The 13,211-nt window shown below is 40.2% G+C and overlaps 1 protein-coding gene and 1 non-coding gene across 2 annotated transcripts in view; one reads left to right on the forward strand and one right to left on the reverse strand.

The window, feature by feature from the left end:
- The window catches only part of LOC124157038, a 215,132-nt gene that overhangs the window by 148,616 nt on the left and 53,305 nt on the right, over positions 1-13,211 (reverse strand). The gene's annotated exons all lie outside the window — the stretch shown is intronic.
- Trnaa-cgc lies at positions 698-769 on the forward strand. Its single transcript has one exon. It is a non-coding gene; the product is annotated as a tRNA-Ala (tRNA).

Below are 13,211 nucleotides of genomic sequence, written 5' to 3' on the forward strand. Positions count from 1 at the left end.
GATATGACTGCGTGGGTGGAGTGGTAGTAATAGGAGCGTGACGAAGGAAAGTAGGCCGAGGAAGGAAAAGGCGAGAGTGGTTGAGAGTCCCTTGGCGTTCGAGATGCAAGCGGAGGAGATGTGACCAGGTCACACGTACCAGCCACGTGCACTTTTAATATCAGTATGAATATTCCTCCTTTGCGATAAGTATTTCAGATTCTTCCTTTACTAAGGGTTAGCTACAGGTGGAATTAGCTAGTGCTAATGACAATTGTAGCGAGATTCACATGTTTCGTCGTAATGTTGACTGCAAATTATAGCTGGAATTAACACTCCAGCTATCGATCCACTGCTTTGTATTTTTAATATTGTAGATATTTCGGTATAGTCGATCTTGACTTGCTATGATTTAAATAAATTGGTCGTACAACCACTGTTCAACATATTTATCACAGATAACTTTGTTATCTCATAATGAGGATAGGATAGCGATTTGTATGATCTGTCATGGGGATACTTTAAAGCAGTCTTCAACCAGCCAATTGAATGATGAATCCAGGCGCTGTGAAATTGTTAGTGCGCGACTCTAACCAATGCCTGAGGGATATTCACACCGAATGAGGTCTTCTGTACAGCTCTTCCCATTTTACGCACCGTTGTTACTCCTGCTGCAGTCGACTATTTAGAGTCGAATCACACACACAAATACACAAATGGGGGTGTAACTCAGTGGTAGAGTGTCTGCTTCGCATGCTGAAAGTCCTGGGTTCAAATCCCAGCACCTCCAAATATTTTTAATTGCATTTAATTAAGAGAGATTTTGTCGAACGGACAGGTATGGGTATTCCTTTCTCCCCTAAACAATGAAGGACTTGAACTGGGTAGAACTGATAAATTTAATTTTTACGTTCAAATAATCATAATGACACACATTATGGACCTCCCGGCCATCTCATCACTGCAATCCCCTCAACACTCCGACGGGCTTATAAAAATCACCCATTCCATCCTTCACAATCGACAGACTTCCTCTCTGAATACTCATCTTCCCTTTATCCCAAGTTGCCACTGCGGATGAGGCTGTCATTTCAATGGATGTATTATTATATTGTATCCCAGTCCATACTTGATGTTGTATCGTATCATATGTTGTTTTTTTACATTATACTTTAAACATTCCATGTTACTGTCTTCTGGGATGTGTTTTTTTATTTCATGCTAAAATAAATTTAAGTTTTTATGAATAGTGGAATAGCAGTCAACGTCAACGCATAAACCCAGACATCAAAACAGCCGCAAAATACAAAATAAAATCGCAGTAAAGCATTAGAATTCGCTGCAGGAAAACAATGAAGGAGAGAAATGCTTTTGTTCCGGACCAAGATTTCCTTTTTACTGGAAATTTCTCCTCTGCGACACTTGACAAGCCTGACGGAAAAAAAGAACGAGAATTATGAACTAGAACGACATAGAGGAGGAACCAATCCATCCCAAACAGAGGCTTCACATCACTTTATCCTTGAGATCGCATTTTTATGTATCCAAAAATGTCCACAGCATGGCGATGAGTGCTGATCAATCAATTCATTTTCGATATCTGCTATGCAGCGTTTACAATCGGGAGGAATGGCATAGAATATAATGCATTTCATATATCACAAAACCACGAATATAAATTCCGTCAAAGCCCTAAATGTATCCCCGTATAAATCTCGTCGGCGACGCCAGTGTCGACACGTATAACTGATTTAATTAGCACAATTAAATAGGTTTACGGTTCAGACCCATTTAATTTTGCGTCGGATGAAAACAAATCTTTTGGTCGAATGGAGAATCCGTCACAGTAATATTCGCGATATTAGCGAAGAGACGGGGAACGCTGGCATTAATGTCATTTCCATCGATTTCTCGTACTCAAGGGTCCTTCATGCCTCGATCTCCGCACATATTTTCCAACTGCTTGGCCGGCATGTACCTGCCTCTTTGACCGGACTCGAGTAATGCGCAAAACTGATCACTTAGTACCTCGATTACGGTCAATTAGCGTATCTGACGTCTATGGACACCGACCCGACACATTCATTAGCCTTGAGATTCATAGTAAATGCGCCCGAAGGCAGGAAATCCAAATACCAATTAAAGATAGAAGCGAAATATATCCGAGACTGATACTGAGACTCACTTCACTCTCCACGCCGAAGTAAAACTTCATTTGTGAGACAGACAAGCAGTTAGTTTACTCTCTTCCCCAAATCTCTACAATTTTCCACACTCACCCAAGAGCAAAAATCTACTCTTGCATAATAAGATCAATTATTCTTTACAGCGGCGAAATATTTTCTGCCGCAGATGACTGCGTAAGTGAAGGAAGACTTCTCGGGTTTCCAGCCGAGTCCAAGGGTTTTTCAGCACCGACGCGACGTTTCGAGGGCCATGTCTGCCATCGTCTTCAGGGTGAACTGCGTAAGTCATTCGAAAAACTGATTTTGGAGACATTTTCCCAACAAACCTTAATTGGTATTCGGTATTCCTGTCCTCCGATTTAATACACTTTAGCCAATTAGTGGCAAAAGTCATCGATTCAAACTATTACTGATGTAAGTATATATATATATATCTAAAACGAGTGATTTGAAGCGACGAATTAACTTAAAAAAATAGAAACATTAGCTTAGTTTCCATTGAGATGCACGTTACGCGAGAATCGATACTCTTTCTAAAAAGAATTCAACTAGAATTTAATAGATGAAATATGAGTAAAAATTCCGCATTATTGCAATAGTCTCTATAACCTCTGTTCTCAAATCAGAAAAAATAACGTTTATTTTATTTTGATGTTTCTAAATTGGGCACAGCACTTAACATTCCAATGTTGGGTGAGGGAGGAAAATGGACACGCGAAATATGAAAGGCGACGAAGGAGCGAAAGCATTTCGCAAAAATGGGCGAGGAATCGGGGCCGAGACGGACGAGGGGAAAATTTCAATCCGAGAGCGAATAATTAATCTCGCCATCGACGGCGAGCAATGACTCGAAAAATCATTGCTTGTCGTCGAATGTAGTCAACTCGAAATAAATTGAATAACGACCACGCAACAATGACGTCTTCCTGGAGTACACGTCAAAATAAAACAATGCGTTTACCCCCATTTCAACTCACAGGATCATTCACATTAGTGGCGGGTACACCGAGTATCATTTCGGGCGATATTACAGTTCTTCGAGAGCACTGGTGTTGAGTTTTACTGGATTTTAAAATGTTTTTGGTGTTTCTTTTCAATTGGGAAAGCAACGCGAAAAGTGGGTGAGACGCACAAGCACCGAATATATGTCGAAATTTCTTGGTCATCCATATCTTGTAACCAATTGAGTGACGTTGAGGGGTCGTAAAGATAGTAACACCCCTGGCGGAGGTAGGGGAAACGAGAGCGATGAAACAAATGAGGGCGACGGGGCGAAGGAAAAGAGGAGCCAACGGAAACCCCCCCTCCCCCTCTGACGGTTCTCCTACTGCAATTTTCCTTCGTAAAAAGAATAAGGACACTGGACAGAAGCAGGAGTCACGTGGAGCGTTAAAAGTGTTCAGAAAGGCTTGCCCAAGACACCCGGGGCCCTCTGAAACTAAGCTTAACGGTCCAACCATCTAATATGAGACTTCTGATCTAGGCTTCGCATGATATGAAGCATTATGCGGTGGAAGTTATTAATATTAGTTAAATTAGTAATTAGGCATTGCAATATTTCAACCGAATTTATATAGAGGGTTGTGTGAGAAAGGGTCGTTTATCCTATCCCGAGGCTCTGAAAAACGACCCCATCTTCCTCAACCTTCAATACTCCCACACTTTTCGGCACTCAAACCCCATTGTCCCTCTCTTTTACCATTTAAAAAAAAGAAGAGCTTGGCTGCTCATGACGCACTTGAAGATGTTGCCGTGACAACGACACTGGTCGCGTGAAAATATATTCAATGTAAAAGTTGCGATGTCTTATTTAATTGATATGATATAGTAATTGATTAATGCGTTATACAAAACTTATGCAAGTTTTCAGTTGAATGCTAATGAAAAGTAAGCACTAAAAATGACTTTAGGATTATAAACGATGTGGTTGATAGTCTGCAATAGGTTAAGTTGAAAGCAGTTTCGCTGTTGTAAATATTTTTAATACATGTCCATGCCTCCTTCCTATGGTTAATTTCTATTGTTGAAAAGGAAGAAAAATGTCCGATAAATAAAAATATAAAAATACGAAAATTCGAAATTTTGAATTGAATAACTGGATAAAAGAATTAATTGAAATATTCATTATTTTGGGAACAGTAGGAAAGTCTGCACGGAATTAAACGATTTTTATAATGATAGTCAATATTTTAACATTTATGGGGTTAAAAAGAACCCAAAGTTTGTTTTCCGCACAAATATTCGGTCAGTGCGCCAATACATGACACATGGAATAAGTATACAGTGAGAATTAGATGGCTATACCTAGAGTAATTTGGGTTGAGCATTGAGTTAGTGAGTGAATCAGTCAGTGAGTCAGTCAGTCAGACGGTGCTTTATATTTAAGACATTGTCATCGAGGCTTTTCCTACCCTATAACATAACCACTCTTTCACACGACCACCTCTAATGATTCGGTTTTCTCACAGCTTATCCCTTACTTAATCTCATTCTAAGTGCTTTCAAGATTTGCTTAGTTCATGTTCCGTGTCCCGATTGAAAATAGTCTTCTAAGCAGGACCTAGTCAGGCGACGTAATGAAGATAAAAAGGCACACCCACGATTCCCTCATTCACTTTAATAACGCCGATATCGATGGAATAAATGGAAACGCGGAAAGAAAACCGACGAGAATTTGTGCTCAGGCTTCGAACGCTTCGTAGGGAGGGGAAGTGCTTTAATATGAGCCATCTTAGCGGGAGTTTCCCAAACAACATTTATTTAACCCAATCCGCTTCGTCACTTAAAGATTTCTCACTCGCAAGGGTATAACTCCTAGAATTAATTGAGTAATTGCATCAACTTAGTTATTTAATTAGTCAACATCATAAGTCCAAAAACCATATCTCCAGCGATAGGTTTTCATGGTCCGAAAGTGACCGTTCATTGACCTATCATTTACAATTAATCACACGGTCATTCACGCCCTTGTCCCTTTTTCCATCGCTTATTACGTCATTTTGCCTGTTTTCAACTGTCATTCAATTAAAATCCAGGCGTGGCGTGACAATCGCTGTTAGCGGCCGAGCGTTCTGATTGGTTGAAAGACTTCTTTGCCTGCGATGGTTTCAGCGACCAAAAAAGTGACGTCCCGAGCGATGGAAAAAGGGATTGAATCCAATCCTTCGATTCTTCTTCCAACCTACCGACTTCTTTCAGTAAATTACATTTTAGGGTCTGATTAAACTACTTCATTGTTGTTTTATAGCAGTCGTGTAGCAACCACTGAACTTCAAACAACAGAGTGCTAGTGGCTGTGTACGTACGAAAGTAGTTGAAGCTCGTTCGGGACTTCTAAGCATGACCAACTCTCATGTATAACATTAAATGGGATGAATCGCAAAATTCGATTGCAAGGATACTACATTTTGAGGTGAAAAGTAATGTCGCATGGTATTCAAGTAATTTATTTTCCAAGTCGCAATCTTGTCCGAATTTTATGAGCTGAGAAAAAAATTTCAAAGTTAGTGAAAATATTCAACCCATTTTAACATATCGCACCTAGATAGGTCCTTGTAAAGATGGCTAGATGCGCAATTTCTAGGCTTCACTTGGGTATCAGCATTCAATTGTTTTGGGTTCGATGACAACAGAAAGCTTTATTGCATAACCACAGATATTCCCAACGTGAGTAGTGTTGCCGCGTGAGTTGCCCTTGGCCGTGAATTAACGGAAGAGAACTTCACCACTGCAATAATACGACGTCGCTGTAAGTGCACGGCAATTATTCTCATGCATTCGAACCACGTGTGGAGGACGCAGTGCGATGCATTTACTAATGCGTGCGTTGGGTTATTATCCCGTCCAGCAACGCCTCTTCGCCTTAAATGGCCACAGCGACGCAAAAGAAAGCGATCACAAAACGTGACTCGCATTAACACAAACTGAGTTCCTGTAATCACAAGAGCTATATCCGGTGATTCGCAAGGAAAAAATAACGAGCTTAGATTCCCTTCAAAGTGACGACATTACGACGCAACAATTCGATATCGTAGCAAGAAGGAGGCAAGGGGCTTGAGAGGGGTTTTTTAATCCACCCCCCCCCCCCGGAATTTTTGCAAAATATTGCCATAAGTGTATTCTTCCTTAATCACCCTCCCAAAATATCTCGTCTTATGTCCCATTAGTAAGACCTCGGTCAGTACCTCGACAATAATCAACGTGCATTTATACAATCGTGGTAACCCAGTGCTGCCCCCGCGTGCTGACGTTTTAATGCATCATTCGGACGACTTATATTACTCAGGGATAAAACCATGCCACATCGGAATGCCGTCGCTTTTAGTCCGAGAGAGCTAATTCGACAAGTAAACTCGCTTATTTCTCAGCCAACCTCTATATCTAGAAGTTGACCCACCATCCACAACCCGGTGGACGCACTTGGATGCTTAAAACTCAGCCGCGAGTTGTGAAGCAGACTTTAAGAAATTTTGGGACAGCTTATTCATCCACGAATTATGAGTACCATTGTGAGCAATGTTTTTAACAATTGGAATCATAAAACCAGTATATGGTGTAGCTATTATAAAAATCGTATTCTTTAATTCAGAATAACATTGAAGTAAGCATCAGGTTAGCCTATACACAAGCCAAGAAAGTAATGAACTCACATGTAAGAACATCCTCTCCAAAAATTCTCACAAGCAATATCGTGCACTTACCTGAAACAAAAAAGAAACATTTATTAATAAAACTATCAATTTGAAAATAAATACTAATATGAGCATAATAAAATACAATACAGAGATATAAAGTAAGAAACAATTTATAGTTAAAGAATGGAGATTAGTTTCTAATTTTAGGTTCCGTTTTCCGTCTCTGAGAGTGAGGCTAGGACCCTATTCGTTTCTCTTTACTGGGGTATCCCCCAAATTCCCCTCACCTCAGGACACAGCTATATCCCCTGCGGAGGGAGTGATCATAGAAGAGAGGCAAACTGAAGGCGAAAATCGAGCATATGCATGTACCTATGCACTCTGCGGGAAAAAGTATTTCGACAATTTTTTTGCCGCCACAGTCGGTCTACGAGAAAACTAGTTTCGTGCCTGATGACATACTGTTATTTGGTCCGCTTCACGACGAGGTAAATTCAAAAACGTCGCATCGTATAAAACTGGTTGTTTTCGGTGAGATGTGGTGGAACTGTTACATAATTACTGAAAGAATTGATTTGTAATTTCAACTTAAAAACTTTCTTCGCCACACTGCGCAACGCGTTTCTATGCTTTCACCGGGCGATGTTTAAATCGAGCCCTTCGTAAATCGGACGTCTACTGTGAATACATTGAAGGGGGAAATAGGAGTCAAGGACGGATTATAGAAAAGGCAAAATATTAGCTTGGGGTTAGACCGATTTGAATTATTTTATAAACACGCAGGAAATTACACGTTTTCTAACGAGTTCCATGCGCCCTTAACCCGAATTTTGAAAATTCTCACGATGAATGAAGATAGACATCTCGGGGTGAAAAATTACATGAATATAATGTCGTATGGAGAAGTTAACTCCAGAAATGACATCGAGGCAGCTAAAACACTACTCAGCTTAATTTCAATACAGTACAAGCTGCAGTGTGCTTTTAGTTATACAGAAATAAAAGCACACTGCCGCGCGAAGTTTACTGTCAAAGTTCTACATTCTAAATGGCGTTCAGTTCACGCTATTTTTTTCCATAAACGCCCCCAAGCTGTGAAGCAAAAGTTTCGTTAAGTAATTAATTCGACAACTACAGAGGTATTTGATGTTCGGTGGACTGAGGAATATATGAGCAAATTTCCTCATAACCATTCAAAACATTTTCCCATTCATTCTGCCACACCCCAATAAGTCACCTAAGCCTATCATGCATCGTCTTTCTACAAGTGAGGATGATTTATGACGCATATAACTAACAAGATAGAAATTTATATTCATGTTAACATTTAAATAATATAGATACCTAAAATCTATCCCTCCAAATCATCAATGGCTCAACATTCAATGACACCTGAGAATAACCTTTTGTTAAATCAAAGTATATTATTCTAATACATTCATAATCACAGCTTTAGTGCCACAATAGATAAGGAAAATATCAGGCTAACATAAAAAATATTTTTGGCCCAGGTATATAAAATATTAAAGAATGATTCTTTTTAAAAAGGCCTCCACTTTCATGGATTTAATGATTAACGAGAGTAATTTTTTGCTATTTTTTTCTATGAGCCAGTCTCGACGGAGGGGGCCATTTCTCTTATGATGGAGAAGGTGGTGTGCGCGAGAGGAACCCGGTATTCGCCCCCTCCGAAAAGGCAGCCTGGCATTTTTGCTCGCTCCTCCTCAAGACGCCGAAGAAGTTGAGGTGAAGAGGTTCACGAAGGAAGGAGGAATGAAAGAGGCCCATGCACCAAGGTCGCAGGGATGCTAGCGCCCCCTCGAGAAGCGGAAACCAAGGCCCCCCCATTCCCCCACGGAACATCCCGAGTCAACGACTGCAACAATGCCGAAATTCGCCCATTCGCTACAACTCAATGAGCGAAACCACGTAGTCAAGGCGGTAGGGGGTGGATAGAAAGACGTTAATTACGGACAACGATATTCATAATCCCAACATCATTCGAATTCAAATAAACATTTAAAAGACTGACACAATTAATATAAGAGACACTGCCCTTGTTAACGGAAATAACACTTTAATAGCCATTGTGGAATGCCCGAGACAATAAAAAAATAGTTCCAAAATGTAATAATAATAATAATAATACTTATTTGCTCTGGGTACAATACCCCTAAGAGCACACATTGTACATTAGTGGTGAGCAAATTACATATATAATACAGTTGATAACATTAATTATAAGTGAATTACATATAAACATAAATTAATAGCATATTACAGTAGAAAATTCAGTTTCGGTTATCAAGTTGAATTTGATCAAAACATGAAAACGTAAATATGTCATTAAATAAGATATTTTTAACATAAGAATAAATAAAAAAATTGACAATTGATAACATTTTATCATTTTATAACATTTAATGAATAATAAACCAAAAAATAGTTAAGAAAAAAAGAAGGAAAACCGCCGCAATTGCTATTTGGTATCAAAGTTTGGATTACATGACTGTGAATTATAGATTATTGATTTATGTTTTGCGCGAAAGGTGAGAATGAAGTTTTGATTTGAAGGGCTGCACATTTGAAATATTCTTTAAGTTTATGGGGAGGGAATTCCATAATTTTGTTGAGATTACGAGGAAGGAGTGATGGTATTTGGTGGTTCTGTGGGTGGGGCAATAAAGGTCGGACGATGCGCTTTTAGTAATCATAGTGTGGGACTGTGGTTGGTATTCGAACATATCTATCAGGTATTTTGGTTTTGAGGTGGAGAATAGGAAAAAAATTTATGAATGTTTGAAGAGAATACGCGAAACTTAATTAGTTTTAGTACAAAAAAACTACGTCGGCAAAATATGAAATGGAATCCGAGAATACTTCAACGGAAAAAGGAGCTCAGTTCGGCATTCGGAGTGTATTTAGCTCTTGTTCGAATGGTAAAGTCGAAAAATGTGTACCTTGAGGAATTTTCACCTAATCTTCGAGTTAGCGACCGATGGAGAAGACGACGTGTGGTAGGATTGTCTTTTCGGAGGGCGTGGAGAAATATTCGGTGAGAGGAAACTGCGAGAATGTCACGCCACGGAAAAAGAGAGAGGAAGAAATGGAGAAGGAAACGAGTCGAGGACGGAGTGTCAAGAGAGGAGGGCGGCCCACGAGAAAAGCGCGCATGCGAGATCCATCCATCATATTTCGAAATGAAAGGAGCGAACATCGTGAAGTTGGCTCCTCGCACATTTCACGGGCCGGAATGCGAAGATCGGCGCCCTCCAACAAGCCAGACGCCCGAATCCTATCCACAGTTTCCAGCAACTCCACACTACTCAGGAGCTCATATATTGCGCCACTGTAAATTGGCAATGACTGCTGTATGTGGGCTTTTGAAATAAATAAATAAAATAAATAGTATACATTAGAAAAGAGATTGCGGGGCAACTAAACAATACACTACTTGCAGACATAGTAATACCTCCACTGCATAAACGCTCAACAATCGCCCACTGAATCAAATCCGCTCATCTAGTACTATAAGGGCTATCTAGATGAGCGGATTCTATTCGGTGGGCGATTGTTGAGCGTTTATGCAGTGGTGGTAACGATATTAAGACAATAATGAGAAATAGTGCCTGCGCAAAAGTAAAAGTTGAGGCCAACAATGAAACCCCTAAATCCAGTATCATTATGGGATTGTGACAAGTGGTTATTTGCCGTGGAAGTTAATGTTACTCATTCTAAAAACAATGAAATTTACTGAAAATAACAATTTCAAAGAAATTTTACGGTGGATGATGAAGCCATTGGCTATGAGGCTCATGCTTTCTTATCAACCATTCGCAAGGCCGGTGTCTGCAGTGGATATAAATCGGAATGTAAAAGTAGCAGAAGTATGAAAAATTTCCTCTATTATTTAATGAATGTATCGATAAAATATCGGCGAAACCCTTCTACATTGTTAACTGATAACAGAAAACTTATCGATGCTAACCCAATCTCCTTATGAAAACAGAATCCATTTGATTGTTGCGTCCTGGGATGTCCATCTGGTACCTCACCCCACTTTATCCGACCGGCATCAAAGGTCTTAACCGATTGGCTGACTTTTTAAAGGGCTACTGCTTGGTGCTACCATCCCATGGAGTAATTCCCTAGGGCTCTCCCAGATCCTTCTTTCGCGATTCCAACTATTCAGAGCAATTGGCTAACCTTTTGCTTGAATAACGGAGGGTTCAGTGAAACCTGATGAAGATGAGCTCGTAACCCGTCGAAACGTTGGAAGGAGTGATGGTGAAGGCAACCCGGTGTGAAACCCTAGAGTTCTTCATCCATATTGTTCGCCGGGAATGCACCATAAATTAACTGAACACTTGTAATTTTCGTCTTCTTTGTAAGGGTCCAAGATTAATACGGCAAAATCTTAGATCACGCGATTGATCTGATGTAACGTTTGCTTTCATGCAGTTTATTTCGATAGGAAATGTTTTTCCCGAGATTTCTCCTATCTCGTTAGAGATCTTCATGTATTGACTATGTTGACTGTGCGATTCCTCCCCCTTCCAAGAGGAACCGACGCCACAGAGGAATGAAAATGTTGATGGAAACGAGCGAGTTAGCGCAGCCAGGTTTCAGCGTTTCTCCGCGAGGGGGCGACGATCGCGCGAGAGTGGGCGCCGCTGTTCCCGTCCCACGCACGCGTGCCCCGAGGCAGGGACACGCGTGCGTGGGACGATTAAACCCTCTTCACCACACCGCACCAACACGCCCTCGAAAATTATTCGGTGGAAATTAGATGGTTCGGACTTGCAACGTTTGACACCACATATTAGACTGGGACTTCGCGCACATTCTGTATAGCACCTTACATCCAAGCAATGTCTACCAATACGGAATTTGTAATTCCATTTTCTCCATAGCCAACAAAACAAAGATTATATGGAGAAAAGAGTGCTTTAGGTGTCTCCGCAGAACTAAAACTTGAGGTTAACAATGAAACTCCAAACTACAACAATAAAACCCCATATTCAAACAATTGTATCCCCAGCTCCAACAATAACACCCTTAATTCCAACAATGAAATCCCAAACTACAACAATAAAACTCCCAACTCCAGTATCATGATGAGAAATGGAAAAAAAGATAGCTAATGATCAATACTAGCGATCAAAATACATATTCTTTAAATAAATTGTAGCTCGCAGTTTTACATTCACTTAGCTTAGTTCATTTCGTTCACTTCTATCTCACAATTAATTGTTGGAAGGCGTAATAATTTTTGTTGGATTCTGTGACGGTTGTGAGGAAAAATTCACCAGGTATATTCCACACTTCCAAAAAATGTGTACTTCTACGCCTAAATTGAATGCAATAGTTATTTCCATAAACCAAACCACAATTTATAATTTATATACAAGTGAACAGTAATAATGATGATTGCAATAATATATTTTGTATAGTGGAATTTTGCTGAAGTTCCCGATGGGATTTTAATGTCGAAAAGAGAGTTTGAAACCAAATCCGGCCCTTATTTTCTCGTGAGATTGATTCAAATTCTTAAGAAACTTGGGTTGACATTCAGCGACCTTAAGAGCAATGGAATTCAATTTATCCTGCAATAAAAGATTGCGAAAGACAATCGCGCCGCGAAGACTATTACGGCTTGCGATCGCGATGGAAAGTCTTTTGAAACGCAAATGCCACCAAACACTCCCTTCCTCCCTCTCCAACGATCGATACGTCTTGAAGAGTTCGCTGCCCTGCGGGAGCAAAGTGTCGTCGTCACGGGAGAGGGCGAGCTAAACAAATGCCTAAATAAATAAGATTTACTCGGGCTTCCAGCTGGGTGAGAGAGTCAATTTCTCCACCATTTACAGGTGTGAAACGTTCGTCGTAGTCAGGAAATGATTCCATGGGTCATTCCCTTATTACGAGGAACGTGTTGGTCTTCGAAACGTTGGAGAAAATGGAAACTCTCACCCGGCTCAAACCTCCAGAAAAACTTACTCAGACTATTCGCCGGGAAAGCACAAGATGTTTCTAAAACTCTGTCTATCGAGTGGTCATCAATGCGGATTAAAAATATATTTTTAAATAAATATAAACCATTCCATAAACGAATTACATTAATCCACTAACTTGCAATGGAGTTCAATTTATTGTGTATTCATTAATACATAATTTCACAGAAGGGGAAAAAACGCATTACAGAATATGGACCAGGACAACTGAGCTTTGGGAAATGGAAAAAGGCAGAAATAAGAGGGTAAAAATGCGGCCCGAACGGGACTGGAACCCAGGATCTTCCCATTGCTGGTGGGATACTCAACCAGTTGCGCTACCAGGGCGCTGAATTGTACTTTGCTCTCAGCGGAGGAAGGTTTTACTTAGAAGAGCTTACTGCCGCCTTCCATTTGAA

This window comes from Ischnura elegans, chromosome 4 (genome assembly GCF_921293095.1).
Source record: "Ischnura elegans chromosome 4, ioIscEleg1.1, whole genome shotgun sequence".
In the NCBI taxonomy this organism is placed as follows: Eukaryota; Metazoa; Arthropoda; class Insecta; order Odonata; family Coenagrionidae; genus Ischnura; species Ischnura elegans.